Source organism: Phragmites australis, chromosome 15 (genome assembly GCF_958298935.1).
Source record: "Phragmites australis chromosome 15, lpPhrAust1.1, whole genome shotgun sequence".
NCBI classification, from domain to species: domain Eukaryota; kingdom Viridiplantae; phylum Streptophyta; class Magnoliopsida; order Poales; family Poaceae; genus Phragmites; species Phragmites australis.
In genome coordinates this window covers 11,980,273-11,994,920 of record NC_084935.1, presented here as the reverse complement: position 1 = coordinate 11,994,920, position 14,648 = coordinate 11,980,273, and positions in this window count along the sequence as shown.

Below are 14,648 nucleotides of genomic sequence, written 5' to 3'. Positions count from 1 at the left end.
TCAAGAGAAAATGATTCATCAGTGAAATGAATTGAACCTTTTTATTAAGTAGGAAATCTAAGACATGAATATGGATTATGTTCCGAAAAGTCGGTTTTTACATCGTACTGCTTCATGAATGGAAAGTGGATAACACTCTTTTTGCGGTATCTTGTGTACGCCCTATGCGTGAATATGAATATCAAGTAAACTTAGATATAATCGTCGAGAAGATTTAAATGATCGAGTTAACCTATTTAACATGTCGATGAGATATTGATAAGTCATCTTATCTCTCTTTTGTGAGTCCAAGACAATGATCTTGCTCAAGTCTGGATGGATGACAAAGAGGATCTAATGAAAACCGCATAATATGTCACCATAACAAATTAGTACTAGAATCGAGCTGTCCATAAAATAAGGACACTCTGGCACGCAAACTTGTACTCATAGTTGTAGGGTAAGAGTATGAATTTTCTGTATTAGTGGTGAAGCAGACACTTCAATAAGTAGTCCTCGGTGAAGTCTGGATTCTTCGTTACAAGCTTCTGGTTCACAAGCCCAAGATCGTGATTCCTACTTTATTATCTAAGTCTTGTTCGTATGCTTGAATCTCCAATCTACGAAAGAAAGAAGTTAGCTATGCAATTTCAAGGTACAAGATCATATAACGTGAATTATATGCATAAGGTATTTATGGAGTCCATGCTCTGACTATAGCCACATCGAGGGCATCTTCCTTGTACAGTTCATACAAGTGCAAGAATTCCAACTAAAAGAAGTCGTCCCCGTTGAGGAAATATTCATCCCTGTATCTTATGGGGAACGCTTGAAAATCCTACCTAGACTGCTCCAAGTACCACTAATGTAATCGACGTATTTGAGTTGTAAGGTTTCTTTCTATATCTGGTTTGACCAAAGGTTTGCTCAACTCAAACAATCATGTAACATCCAACTTTGATACACACTGCATGTAAGGTGCAAGGTGCACCCTCTGTTCGCTCGTGGCCGAAAGGCACGAGGGAGGGCAGGGAGTTATGGGTCAAAAGGCTTGGCTGATCTCGCACAGGTTGTAGGATTTCACTAACTCTGTCAAAACACATTATTTTCAAAACAATTATAGGAGCAATGCAGAGGTTGAGATCCTGAGAAGTGTGAGCGTGACTCAGAATATGTTGGCTCCACAACTTTGTCGTCAGCATCACCGCGTCTATCACTGAGGTGGTTGCGAACCGTCCCCCTCAGCTTCGCTGTCGACTCCACCTTCGGCCTCCGCTGTAGAGCTCTAGAAAGCCCCACCTCCGTCGAGTCTCACCGCGTCTACAACTGAGGGGGTCATGGACTGTCCCATAGCCTCGTTATCGACTCCGCCTCCAGCCTCCGCCATGGGGCTACGGATGGCACTACCTCCATCGAGCCTCGCACGTCTACCGCTGAGGGGGTCGCAGACTGCCTCGCTCAGCCTTGCCGTTGACAACACCTCCGGCATCTGTCGCGAGGCTCCAAACATCCCTGTCTCTGTCGAGCCTCGCCGCGTATATCGCAAAGGGAGTCACAGATTTCCTCCCTCAGCCTCGTCATCGACTCCTCGTCTGGCCTTCGCCGTGGGGCTCTGGACGACCCTGCCTCCATCTAGCTTCACTGCATCCATCGCTGAGGGGGTCGCAGACTGCCCCCTTGGCCTCACTGTCAACTCTGCCTTCGGCCTCTATCACAGGGCTCCGACGGGCCTTGCCACCATCGAGCTTCATCACGTCCACCGCTGAGGGGGTTGCAGACTGCCTCCCTTAGCCTCGCCATCAACAACACCTCCAGCCTTCGTTGCGGGGCTTTGAACGGCCCTGCCTCCATCGAGCCTCACTGTGTCTACTGCTAAGGGAGTCACAGACTTCCTCCCTCCACCTCGTTGTTGACTTTGCCTCTGGCCACCGTCGCGGGCTCCGAACGGCCACGCCTTCGTCGAGCCTCGTCGTGGTTACCCACTGAGAGGTTGGTTGGCTGTCTCTCTCAGCCTCGCAGTCAACTATGCCTCCGGCTGTTGCCGCGGGTTCCCGGGCTACGCGATCTCTGTAACCCCGATGTCATCACTTGTGTTGAGCCTTGTTCGTGCCACCCACGAACCGTGCGACACTCGCTCCTGACCCAAGACATTTGTGTTACAATGATCGGGGGCCGCCCAGGGTATTCTGCTATCAAAGGGGGATGGAGCTAAATCTCCGAGCATCTGCTCGTCCCCTCAGAGACTCGGAACCAGCAGATGAGGGGGTGTTGTTGGAGAAAATGCCCCAGCCCTTAGATATTTAGGTGATGTACGATGGGCCACTATAGCAATCATAATATCTCGGTTACCATGTGGTATGTAAAGGGGTGAAAGACTAGCAATAGCCTTGCATATATATAAATGTAACATAATATGTTTGGGGCAGGCTAGTAAATTCTCCTGCCCCTTCCCTCTATAAAACAAGCCCCACAGGGGTAGGCAAGTGGATGTAGATTTTTCCCTCTCATTATATAGGCTCTCTTCCCCGCTCTTTCTTAATCCTCTCCAAAAAAAAAGCTCTTACTTAATCTTTTGGCTTGAGTCCTCCTTAGTGAGCAGGACTTTCGTTGTGTTTTGTTTGGAGCACGATTTCGTGTTCCAACAATCATCATCTACACTAATTGAATTGGTATAATCTAGGTGCTAAGATTTCTTTTAGCCTAAAGCATGTCTATCTAAATCTAAACTAGCTAAACACCTTATTTCTAGATTATCGACAACACATAAACTAAATAAATAAATTGGACAAAAATCTAATTAAATTACAAAAACTATGAAATTAACATGGTTGGATAGATCTCAAATTTAGATGAATATCTGTGGAAGAATTGTTAAAATCGAAGTTAGAACAGAGGAGAAACGAGCTTTGAAAGATTTTTCTGGGAGATTAATTCAGGTAAATAAAAAAGGAAGAATATTATCATAATATTCTCGGCTCGGCTTGACTGAGATGGACTGGCTCGGTTCTCATTTTTGGCAAGGCTCATGGCTCAGTATGCGGTGGGGCCCACTTGTCAGTCGGTTATAGAAAGGGGTGGCTCGAGCCCACACGTCAGGGAGCTTGAGAGAATAAGGGGTGGCAGTAGTTTCTGCTTGGTGGATTCATAATAGATCGAGAAAGAGAGAGGGTGAGATAGAGAGAGAGTAGGAGAAAAGGTAGGGCGGCGACTTGGTCGGCAGAGGGCTCCAACGACAAGCAAAAATGAGACGATGGTGGCTGGATCTACAACAAGGTGGGGGCAGCTGAACGAGGTGGCTAAGGTATGTGGTGCTAGGGCTAGGGTTAGGCTCTCAGGTGGAGAAGGAAAGGGAGGAGAAAGAGAGAGGGGAGGCGATTGCTCACCGGTGGTGGTGTTCTTGAGGTGAATGAGGTTTATCTGTGTAGCAGTGTGAAGAGAGGAGGGGTGGCTCTGTGCCATTATAGGTGGCCGTTGAGCAGAGAGGACGGTGACGGCATGGCGTCGGGTATTGCGCCATCGCAAATCGCAGGACGTGCATGCCACGTGCGAAGCAACAAGGCAGGGAGTGGTTGGGAATGACGATGGCGTGAAGAGGCCACAACAGCAGTGAGGACGGTAGTGATGCAAGAGATGGTGAGGTCACAGTGGCAGCGAGGATGGCGGTGGTGCTGTGCGATGTGATGGATCAAGAAGGACCACAGTGGCGTCGAGGATGGCCACACTGTAAGAAGTGATGAGCCAGGGGAAGCGTAATGGTGAGGAAAACAGAGGAATTTTATTTGTTTATCTTATTTTTTGTTTTTGGAAATTTTGTATGTGGCAGTTCCACTTGTGGGATTAGACAGCACGCTGGAGGCTAATTTTGGAAGGTATGTAGTTCCACTTCTTAATGGGAGGTATGTGGTTCCATTTTTTACAGGTTCTATGTTAAAAGATTAACTAAAAAAAAAATCAACTCCCTATATTTGATATTGCTATCGCATTATTGGAAAGCAGCCCAGTGGACACCTATATGTTTGACCCTGAATGGTTCTCACACTTTTAGTAAGGTGTGGTACACATACATGCCAAAACTAACCCAGGTGTCCCTGCTGTTGCTCTCTGCTCTTCCTCTCTCTCTCTGTTGTCTGTGTTCGCCTATCCCCCGCCTCGTTTTATAACCTCCTACAGGATTACCTGGCAAGGTGAATCAAAGATGTTTTAAAAAAAGTATCTTACCATCGCCAACTGACTGGCAAGTGGGACCCTGAACTATGTAGGTCGACATGTCAATGACTATTTACCAAATGTACACTCTATTTTTTATTTTTGTAATTTTGGTCTTCTAAAGTTACCATAATGCTCCTTGGCATATGTTGACGCAACCCGGCGATCGTGATCCAGCTATCATGACACAATGCGGTCTACCGTGAGGCACCAATGATCATGATTAAGATGTCATGACGCAACCCGGTCTACCGTGAGGCACCAATGATCATGATTAAGATGTCATGACGCAACCCGGTCTACCGTGAGGCACCAATGATCGTGATCTAGCTGTCGTGACGCAACCCTGTCTACACAGAGATACTAGTGAACGTGATCTGACTATCATGTAGTGGACAACGAGGTGCTAGGGATCATGATCCAGCTGTCATGACACAACCCGATCTACTGTGTGGCACAAGTAACCGTGATCTAGCTATCATGATGCAACCCGATCTACACTGAGACGCTACAACACTTATGTCCCCAATTGAGCAAATTTCGTCCAAACCGGTTGTCACACTTTTCGCGATGGAGTTCCGTGTTCTTTCCTGGTCTGTGTTAACTCAAATTAATCAACACAAACAACCTGTGTTCAACATTTTATATTGTTCAGATACTTGAAGCTGACCTCGACCGGTTGTGACACTTACATGTCATTATAAAAAACTATTTTTAGAGGCGGGTGGTAACTCATTTTCACAGGCGTTTAGCGTACCCGCCTGTGATCGAAGGCCTGTAGAAATGAACGATTTTTACAGGCGTAAAAGAGACCGCATATGGAAATGTATTACCACATGCGGTTCACTTAAGAAACCGCCTGTGGAAACCTATTTTCACAGGCGGTTTCTTAAGTGGACCGCCTGTAGAAAATTTATTTCTACAGGTGGTTCCTTAAGCGAATTGCTTGTGATAATCGGCCCCCGAATCGATATTTTTTGACTGAAAAAATGAATTTTTTTTTGACCGACCAAGCACCCCGATAATCGGTCACAAGTCACACGTTTTTTCGTGCGAAATACGCATGTTACGCGATTTTTGGCACTCGAACTCGAAACCTCTCAACTCGCGCGAACACTCCTCACCATCCCACCACATAACTACTACTAAACATATTAGCATATGTAATTATTTTGATATCCTCTATCTGAAACTTCAAATAAATTATTTGGGCATCTAAATGACTTTAAATGAAAAAAAAATTCAACTATAAAGTTGTAGATCTCGTCGAGGGCTACAATTTTATATAAAGTTTGTCCTCATCCAACTTCGGATGAAAAAGTTATGAATTTTTTAAAATAAGCTATCACCTATTTTCACAGACGGTTCACCTAATTAACTGCCTGTAAAAATAACCATCAATTATTATAGACGGTTCACATAAGAAACCGCCAATCAAAATAGGTAACATCTTATCTTAAAAAATTTATAATTTTTTCATACAAAGTCGGATGAGGACAGACTCTATAGAAAAATTATAGCCCTCGATAAGATCTACAACTTTGTAGTTAAATTTTTTTTCATTTGAAGTCATTTAGATGTCCAAATGATCGTTTGAAACTTAAAACGATTATTTAGACCTCTAAATGACTTCAAATAAAAAAATATCAACTATAAGGTTGTAGATCTCGTCGAAGGCTATAATTTTCAGATAGTTCCTCTGCTGTTATTCTTGAATCAGCCAGGAAGTCCACAATGTTAGGAACATCCTTAATGATTGGGTCTAGTTTGCTCTTGGCCTGCTTCTTGCTGATACGTTCATAGTCAGTCGGCGGCTTACTTGAAGCTGTCCCCGTCTGTTTAGCTTTGGCTATTTTTATGAATTTTTTTAAGGCATCTTCAGGCACAACATGCTTCGGTGAAGGTGGTGGAGGATGGAAATGAGACGTGACACTGGCGTCCACAATCTTTTTGGTTTCCTCATCAGTGAGTGAATAGACATCCTTGGATTCCGCCAATTTCTTAGATGATGTTGTCTGCTTGGATGTTGCAAAACCTGATCTTGTTTTCTGAGCTGATGGCTGGCTTCTTGATAGCGCTAGCTTCTTGAGCAATGGACTTCTTCGAGAAGATGGCTGAGGAGGTGGACTTCTTTTGTGATATGGCTAAGGTGAGGGAGATCTTCGAGGCGATGGCGGCCTGGGGTGTAGTGGAGTAGAGATTCTCGGAAGCTGTCTTTGGTGGAAACACTATGTAGACCTTCTCCCATGCAATGAATGTGTGCTCGTTCTCTCCTATAGTATTTGCCCCCTCCTCCACGGGGTAGTCCACCTCAACATGACGGTACTGGTCAACTGTCTCGTCTACTTCGACCACGGTGTAGCTCTCCGGTATCGGACGTCCATGCAAATGTTTATGGGAGCTGAGGAAATAGGCCACGCCGGAAGCTACCTTGATGATAATGTTTCTAGCACCAATGTGTAGTTCACACGGTGTCCATGCTGTGACGAGGTCCACAACATAAGTGATGAAGTCAGCTCCCAGAACTCCCGTGGACGCATAGCTACTTCGACGACCATTGGGGTTGGAGCGCGCAACATTAGGAGACGCTACCGGCTGTTCTTGTTCGCTCAAAGTGGCACCCCATTCACGCATGAGGGCTTGTCATACTGCTTATGCTAGTTTTTCTTTTGTATGTCTCCTCTCCTTTTTTAGCACTTGCTCAAGCATTTCCATCATCCTAGCTTGTTCTACCTCTCATTCTGCATCTTGCTCTGCTTGGGATCTCTTTTGACTCTTGTAACTGTCAACGTCGTCCGAGAATCCATATTTCCAACCCATCACCCCAACACCTTGTGTGCGAACACCGTGCTCCTTATTTCCCAGGGCCAAGGTGAGTTCGTTCCTATACTTGTTTGGCTTGAAAGAACCTTGTGTAGACTGCTCGTGGGCTTGTGCCAGCTTTTTTTGCAAGATCTTGTGTCACTTCCGGATCTTTGGAGGTCATAAAGGATAAGGTTCCATTAGACAAGTAAGAAGGACCCTTCCCAAGAATGTAGTGTGTCGATCGTTCGCTCCAACCCTCCATCTCAGACGTGACACCTCTCTCTTGCAGTTCATCTAGCTGTTGTTGCCACCGCCTTTCTTTCCTCACGTACCCACGACTACTAACTTTGTGGGGTACAAGTTCTTCTTCGAGTTGGCTTTGTTCACCTCACTTAACCTCTATGCTTCTTCCGACAACTTGTACTCCGCAAAGGCTTGTCAATGATCTTCCAGTTGCAACCATTTATGGAAATCTGGCATTGTACCTTTCTATACATATGTTCTATTCAGTGTCCCCTTCTAGTTATTAAATGAAAGGCCCATGATCATTAGCGTCTTACACTTAACTACTTTCATATCTGTCTCTTCAGGGAAGTCAAACTTCTCTAATATCTTGGGTCGCAAGATCTCGTTCTTGATCGAATCAGGAACCACTTGCGAATCACCTCGTTCGTCAGTCCACAATCTGTAGTTGATGAGCACGTGATCCTTAACAGCAATCCCATAGACTAACTTGTATGACCCTAAAACTCTCTTTGGTGCAATTGGCTCTCCTGCTGGTGAGACCTCCGTGATCACAAATTGTCCTGTAAGCATCTTCGAGGGACCTCGGACACGATGCTGCTCCTGGGATTGCTCATTGTCGTGACCCTCCGGAGCATCAAGCATCTACGCATAAGTGAAAAAACTATTGGGAACCTATATGATAATATATAGAACAGATACATTCATCTACTTATGAATTACCTCATTGCCTCCATGGGCATTGGTTCAGGTTGAAGTAGTGGTTCAGGCTACCTTCTTCAATATTTGACGGAGGCACTACATCTCCTTCTAGCACCTGGGCTGGATCAGTGGTTGGTGATGCCATCCCTTCCTGGGAGTTCTGTATATGATGACGACGAGCGGTTGAGTATTCTACATATAAAGACAGAGGAATGAGGGAGATAGAGAGAAAACCGATGAAGGAGGGAGGGAGGTTGTCGAAAGAGTGAGATAACCATGAGTCGATAGATAGAATGCATACACATATAATATTATAAATTAGTACGTTATGACCACATTTAATAAAAAAGTCACATCTTACATAGCAAAATAGGCATAAAGGTACTGTCAATTGACACATTGATCTTACAAGTCACATCATCTTACGTAACAAAATAATGATGATTACAACTAGAACTAGGATTATGACATCTTTACATGTGAAATCACACTTCTTCTTATTTTTGAAGTTAGCTAATTTTAGCTTGGCTTGGATAACTTGACTGTTGTATACCGCAATAGCTTCATGTTTGGACTTGTATCCTTTGTAACATGCTCCTTTGAATTCATTAACTTGTGCGTGATGTTCCTCCCAACTAGAGAACACTCCACTTTACCGACCACGATGAGCAACATACCATGTCATAACAGTCCTAAATTTCAGAGACTATGTTAAAATGATATACTACAAACCACACTAACACCAAAGAATGTTCTTGCAAATAACTATTAGGCACGGTGGCTCTAGCAAATGACCTTATTAGGACTTCAGTACTGATTACCTGTTCAGAGAGAAAGCATTCTTCTCAAGTCAGTATTTATGTGCTAGTCCTACTAGTTCAGAGAGCAGCTTCTCTAAAGACGAGCTGGATACCCTTCCTCTCCGAAGAGGTAATAAGTATTGAAGTCCTATAAGTAATAAAGAAATATGGCCTCGAGCCATATCATCATTGTCACTATTTTATTGTATTTCAAAAGAAATTTCCGCTTCTCTGTAGAGAGTATTTACCTGAAAATGGTGTATAACAATTCAATATTAATGTAAAATCTAGAAACCTAGCAGCATTTGCATCAGATCATGGAGATAATTATCTCCTTTCATCATTTGGTCATCTAACAACGAACAACAGAAGGTAACAAAAATCTATAGAATAGGTTCCAGCTGTAGGATCATAATCGCCCTTATATATAGCCCAATGTTCTCAGCTCGAATTGGCATCAAAGTGCTATTACAAAGTAACCACTGTGATAAGAATATATCCAGGTGTTTAACTTGCTAAACGAACAGAAATACAAACTCCCAATTAATGAGCCTGACTTTATCACTATGTTGGATCATATTTGCTACAGATTATTCTATGCATCTTGTGCGATTAGAATTCTAGTTATATTATTATCAAGTTATTAAGTATTAATGAATACTGTCATTAGATATATCTAAGATCTGCCTAGCACAATTAATGATTCATCAACACATAAATTCATCTTGATACATATAGCTTGTCATATAAGCATGCAACTTTTTCACTTTTGCTTTCTTTACCATCACAAAATTTTGCAGATTATTGTGTATATTTTGAAACAGAGTTCACACTAGTGCCAAAGGACATGCTAATTATAAGACAATATTTGCTACTTCTATCACTCATTTCTTCATCTACCTTTCACTAAAAGGATCATGATTTGTACATGTTATACAGATCATCAAATTGAACTTTGCAACTTCATTCACATCTCCCACTACAGTAAAGGAACAACCTCAAGTTAAATTACCTATCTAGTGTCATCCGCTACTTTTCTAAAGAGTATTGACAATGAGATCCCTACATAACTATGCGAGATATAATCATCATATCTGTTTAGTGAGACGACCTTTTATTCAACTAGTTTCTTACTACCCCTTGGCCAACCCTAGAAAACACCTGCAACCCTTTGCCGCAACATGCTTCCCATATTCAAAAGATTGTAAGATGGTGAACGGTTATGTAATGAGAAGAACACATTTACAAGCTCAGCAGCAGTGAACTATGCACCTATATTTATCCCACTGCAAGTGTACAATCCAAAGGCAAGCACCAATTTGACCTTGATAACAAGGCTAGCAAAAAAAAACTCCATACTACTACTACATAGCACAAATACAATTTTTTTAAAAGAACTAATAAAAAATAAATACCTTAATTTCAACTAAGGATTATATGCCACTTGCCTCCATTACAATAGCTAGGAGACAGGGAGTGTCACACCCGGTTTTAATGGATAAAACCAGATGCGGTTTATGTGTGCCTAGTATGTTCAACACACATAAGGACATCACAGGTGAAGTAACAAAAGAAATACTTTTATTAAATAAACATTAACTCTTACAACAATTGGCATATATTGTCTTCTATGAAGATATCCGCAGCGGAATAGAAGCACTGGTGCCCAACAACACTGCAGGCAACCGATCGGGAGACATGCGCCTAGAACGTAAGAACCTCGTCTTGATAATATTCAATATCTTCACTCACTGAGCATCAGCACACATGTCGTATGGCATAGGAAAAATAGCAAGTGTGAGCACATGACGCGCTCAGCAAGTGTGGGAAAGATAATAATATGTAGGCTTTCAACAAGAATAGGCTAACACATGGTATATTTGTATAAATGCAAGTAATGAAAAGATATTTGGACTCCAAAAAAGTATTAAACAATTATTAAGTGAATGTAACCCATATAGTCCAACACCCAGCATACAAGGCTCTTCACCTTGCATATCATGACTGTCTAGTACTCCCTGTACTATAACCAAAATCACAACTAAACTCATAACCACAACCCACTAATCATGTGAGGATCCAAGTCTCCCATAACCGCGGGAACAGCTGTTATAACAGTTTTTACACTCTGTAGAGGTTGTCCAGCTTTCCCCACGACTCAGTGAATTCTTTGTTACCGTGTTCGCGAAACACTTAACACATTCCAGTGGTGTGTCACCAAGAAATCACTAAATGATATTTTCCACTAACCAGAGCCTAATCCAATATGCATATGCCCACTAGATTTCACCGCTAGGGTTTACGCGAGTATAACTCCTACCCAGAAGCCCCCTTTTCTGCTAAAACAACATACACTATATAGACTCTAACTAGTACGTCACACTTTACCCATACCAGCCTCGTGGTTGGTACGTTACTTCTTGGGTTGTTGCTCCACGAATCGATCCTTACTTAGGTTACTTGAGTAAACACTAAACTAACAACATAACCATGACAACCACTAAAACCACTTTGCTCAAGTCCTAAGGTTTTATGTTGCTAGACCATTAACACATTAACGACCATTATTGCATAATTTCATTAATCAAGTATATGACACTTCCCAACATTCTAAAAGCATGGCTAAGAAATCTACCCACCGAAGATAACAAACGATAAATCATCTAGGTTCCAAGGGATGATAAGAAAAAATCTAGGAAAAACCCTAACATAGTTGACTACCGTTCATATTGACAGACACTGCATGTAATTTTGTAAAACAAAACAATTTAAATCATAGGTTCAAGATGATCAAGGACACTTGCCTTTTACCCAATGCTGCTCAGTGTTGTCGAAATCTTGGTCTTGAAGTCCCTCGAACTGCTTTAGAACGTTATCGACTAATCGCGAGAACTACCGACAAACAATACAAAAGAAAACACAAAGAACAACATACCAAACATCATCAAAACACTTTAAAAAAACTATAGTTGGATAGGTATGATTTTAGAAACATTTAGACACAAGAATCACCTAAATCGGAGTTAAGATGAAAAGAGAACAGCTTTCGGGAGATGAATTAGACTGAAACGGAAATGCTGATTTACCAGAACTGTCTTCCTATAAGAAAAGGCTTTATTACATAGTCACTGCATCAGGCTTAAAGACATCATTGCACAGGATTCAAAAAGTGTAGGGCAGACCAGACTTTGATGACTAGGCTAAGGAGAATGATATGGTGCTGACTTGGCATGCTATGCAAGTACTGTCTTGGATTAAAAAAGGGATACGCTGAGATCTAGTCTCGACCACCCATGATGGATCAAAAAGGCTGGAGGTTGCGCTTCTAGGTTAAGGATACTACCGGTGACTCTATGTAGTGGCGGTGGTTTGGGTTTCGTCGGAGATGGCAATCAGATGCATAGCCACTGACATTGATGTCAGGCTTCGATGGCGTTTCAAAGAAACGAGGGAAGCATGACGTAGAATACGGAAAGACTAACTCAACGGTATGGTTAGTTTTGGAAGGGGCCATCCGAGGTAGCAGCAACACAGCGATGACTGCTGCTAGGTTTGGTGGTGACTGCGAACAGACGCATCAATGAAGACGCTCGTGTTCCAGGAGATTAGCTATGAAATTTGAGAAACCATTTGAACAGAGACATTCATATTTCCTGGAAACACAATGCTACGGTATGGTTTTTGGTAGATCACCTCCTGAGAGGAGTAACGATCAGCGGAGATGAGATGAGTGACGGTTACGACATGCTGTGGTTGGCAATCGTGTTTCGGTCGTGTCACTACACAAACGGGGATGAGCTCCTAGGGTCATGTAGAAGACTTTATGGGACATGCCGTGACGCAAATGGCACATCCATACGGCTTCTGGATTGACAAGGAAAGCGGCAACAAACTCGGTGCATGCGCTGAACGCGTCCAGAAACCGGACAATAGGCATGTCGACCTTGATCCCGGCGATTTGGCTGATCTAATGGATGACCTAGTTTGTGAGGATGTGGGTAACATTATGGGTCATGCATTGGTGAAAGGTTATGGCCATTTGACCTCTAGTCAGATGGGAACGTCGATGTCAATCGGTGATGGCGCGGCTGTCCGCGACGACGACGACCATGACTGCGTAGATCGGGCTTTGGCTAGGGCTAGGGCTAGGGCTTGGCTAGGAACTTAGTATGATGACAAAATAGTACTAAGGGAGGAGAAGAAGGGGTCCTCACCTTGCTTCAATAGTCGAGGAAGGGGGATTTGCGGAGAAGACGATGAGGTAGCGCATCACAGGCAGCGGCGGCGTCCCTGGCGAACGGCGGCGCACGGACAGCGCAGCAGTTTAGGTCTTGGGGCGTGGAATAGGGATATGAGAGGGCGTGCAACTCCTATTTATAGGTCTATAGGCGGCTGGTTGAGGTGGAGTCCAAGCCGAACACGAATCGGGTTTCAGTTCGAGTCGGTTAAGATTTTCTCTTTTGCAGCTCTCTATTCCAAGGATGATATCTCTAGCATCCTGACTCCAAATTGGATGTTTCTAGACTTTAAATTGTAGTACTCGAAAAGATCTACAACTTTGGTATTCATTGGAACTTCTGAAAACGCCATCCTGATTTTTGAAAATGCACCACAAGATAAACTATTTAAACTCAGACTTATCTGCACAGCACTGATTTCGAGAGTCATAACTCCTAGCTCCATTATCCAAAAGGGAACTTCCATTAGGTTCAAATCAAAGCTCTCGATGAGACCTACAACTTTGGTATTGTCAAGATTTGCATTTGAGGCCATTTTGGACTCCAAAACTTCATGGGAAGATGAGGCTGTCCAGGACTCCGTGAATATTTGCAGATTTCGTAGATCCTTTGTGTTGGGCCTTCTAGATGACTTGTGTGCTGGCCAAGGGCTTAGGCTCGGGTAGGATTGAGTCTAATGGCAACTTAGGAATATCTAGGGTTTTAGAAAGGAAACTTTTGCAGAGAAATTTTAATAGGGTTTGAATTTGAATTGAGCTTGGAGTGAATTTAAGATAAACGAAAAATGAGGTTGAACAAGAATAGGAGTAGATAAGGAATTTGAATTTGGATTTGCGTAGAATTTGAGAAAGAGCAGAGATTGGCTTTAAAGAAGGACTTGGATAAGATTTAAAATCAACTAGAGAAGGATCAGGTATGATCAAGGTTTGAATAGATGATGAATTCAAAGATTTTGAATTCCAACCATTAAGATCCTTAACTAATTTACTATAGAGTTTTGTAAAAACCTTTTCAAAATCTTTTCACTCAAAACACCAAAGAGAAAGAAAAAGAAAAGGAACTATAATGCATTTACCTGGCTCCTAACAAAACTCAGCATGCAATGCACATAAAATAATAACCTATTTTGATTGATTGTTTATGAAAATAGGTTTTAAACCTATTCTACTGGTGACGCTATTCAATAATCTTCAAAAATTTTAGAAGTTTGAGAAATCTGAAAATCAAGGTGTGATAGGGAGGTGAGGTAAGAAGGTCAGTATGAGGTTCAGAATGGCCGGTATCTGTAAGACGGTAAGGGTCTCGGCGGCGGGGTGTGCGTGCTAGCGTCGAGGAGGATGGGAATAGCGTCGGGGAGGAGGACGGTGACGGCGCTAGGGAGGAGGACGACAGCTTCGAGGAGGACAGGGATAGCGGGCACGGGCTCTTCGGTGCGGGCTCATGGTCCTCCGGTGGCGTGGGCTCGTTGGCGTCGGGAAGTGTTTCGACGGAGGGCACAGGGAAGGGAAATTTTTTTCTAAGTGTCAAAGGACGTTGGGCATCGAGCCATTTTATAGTGGAGGACTTTCACTGCCGGCTTAATATGACCACCAGCAGTGAAATGGTACCTTCACTGGTGGCTCACATTGGACTACTGGTATTGAAACTACTTTTACTGCCAGCCTAATAAGTCCAC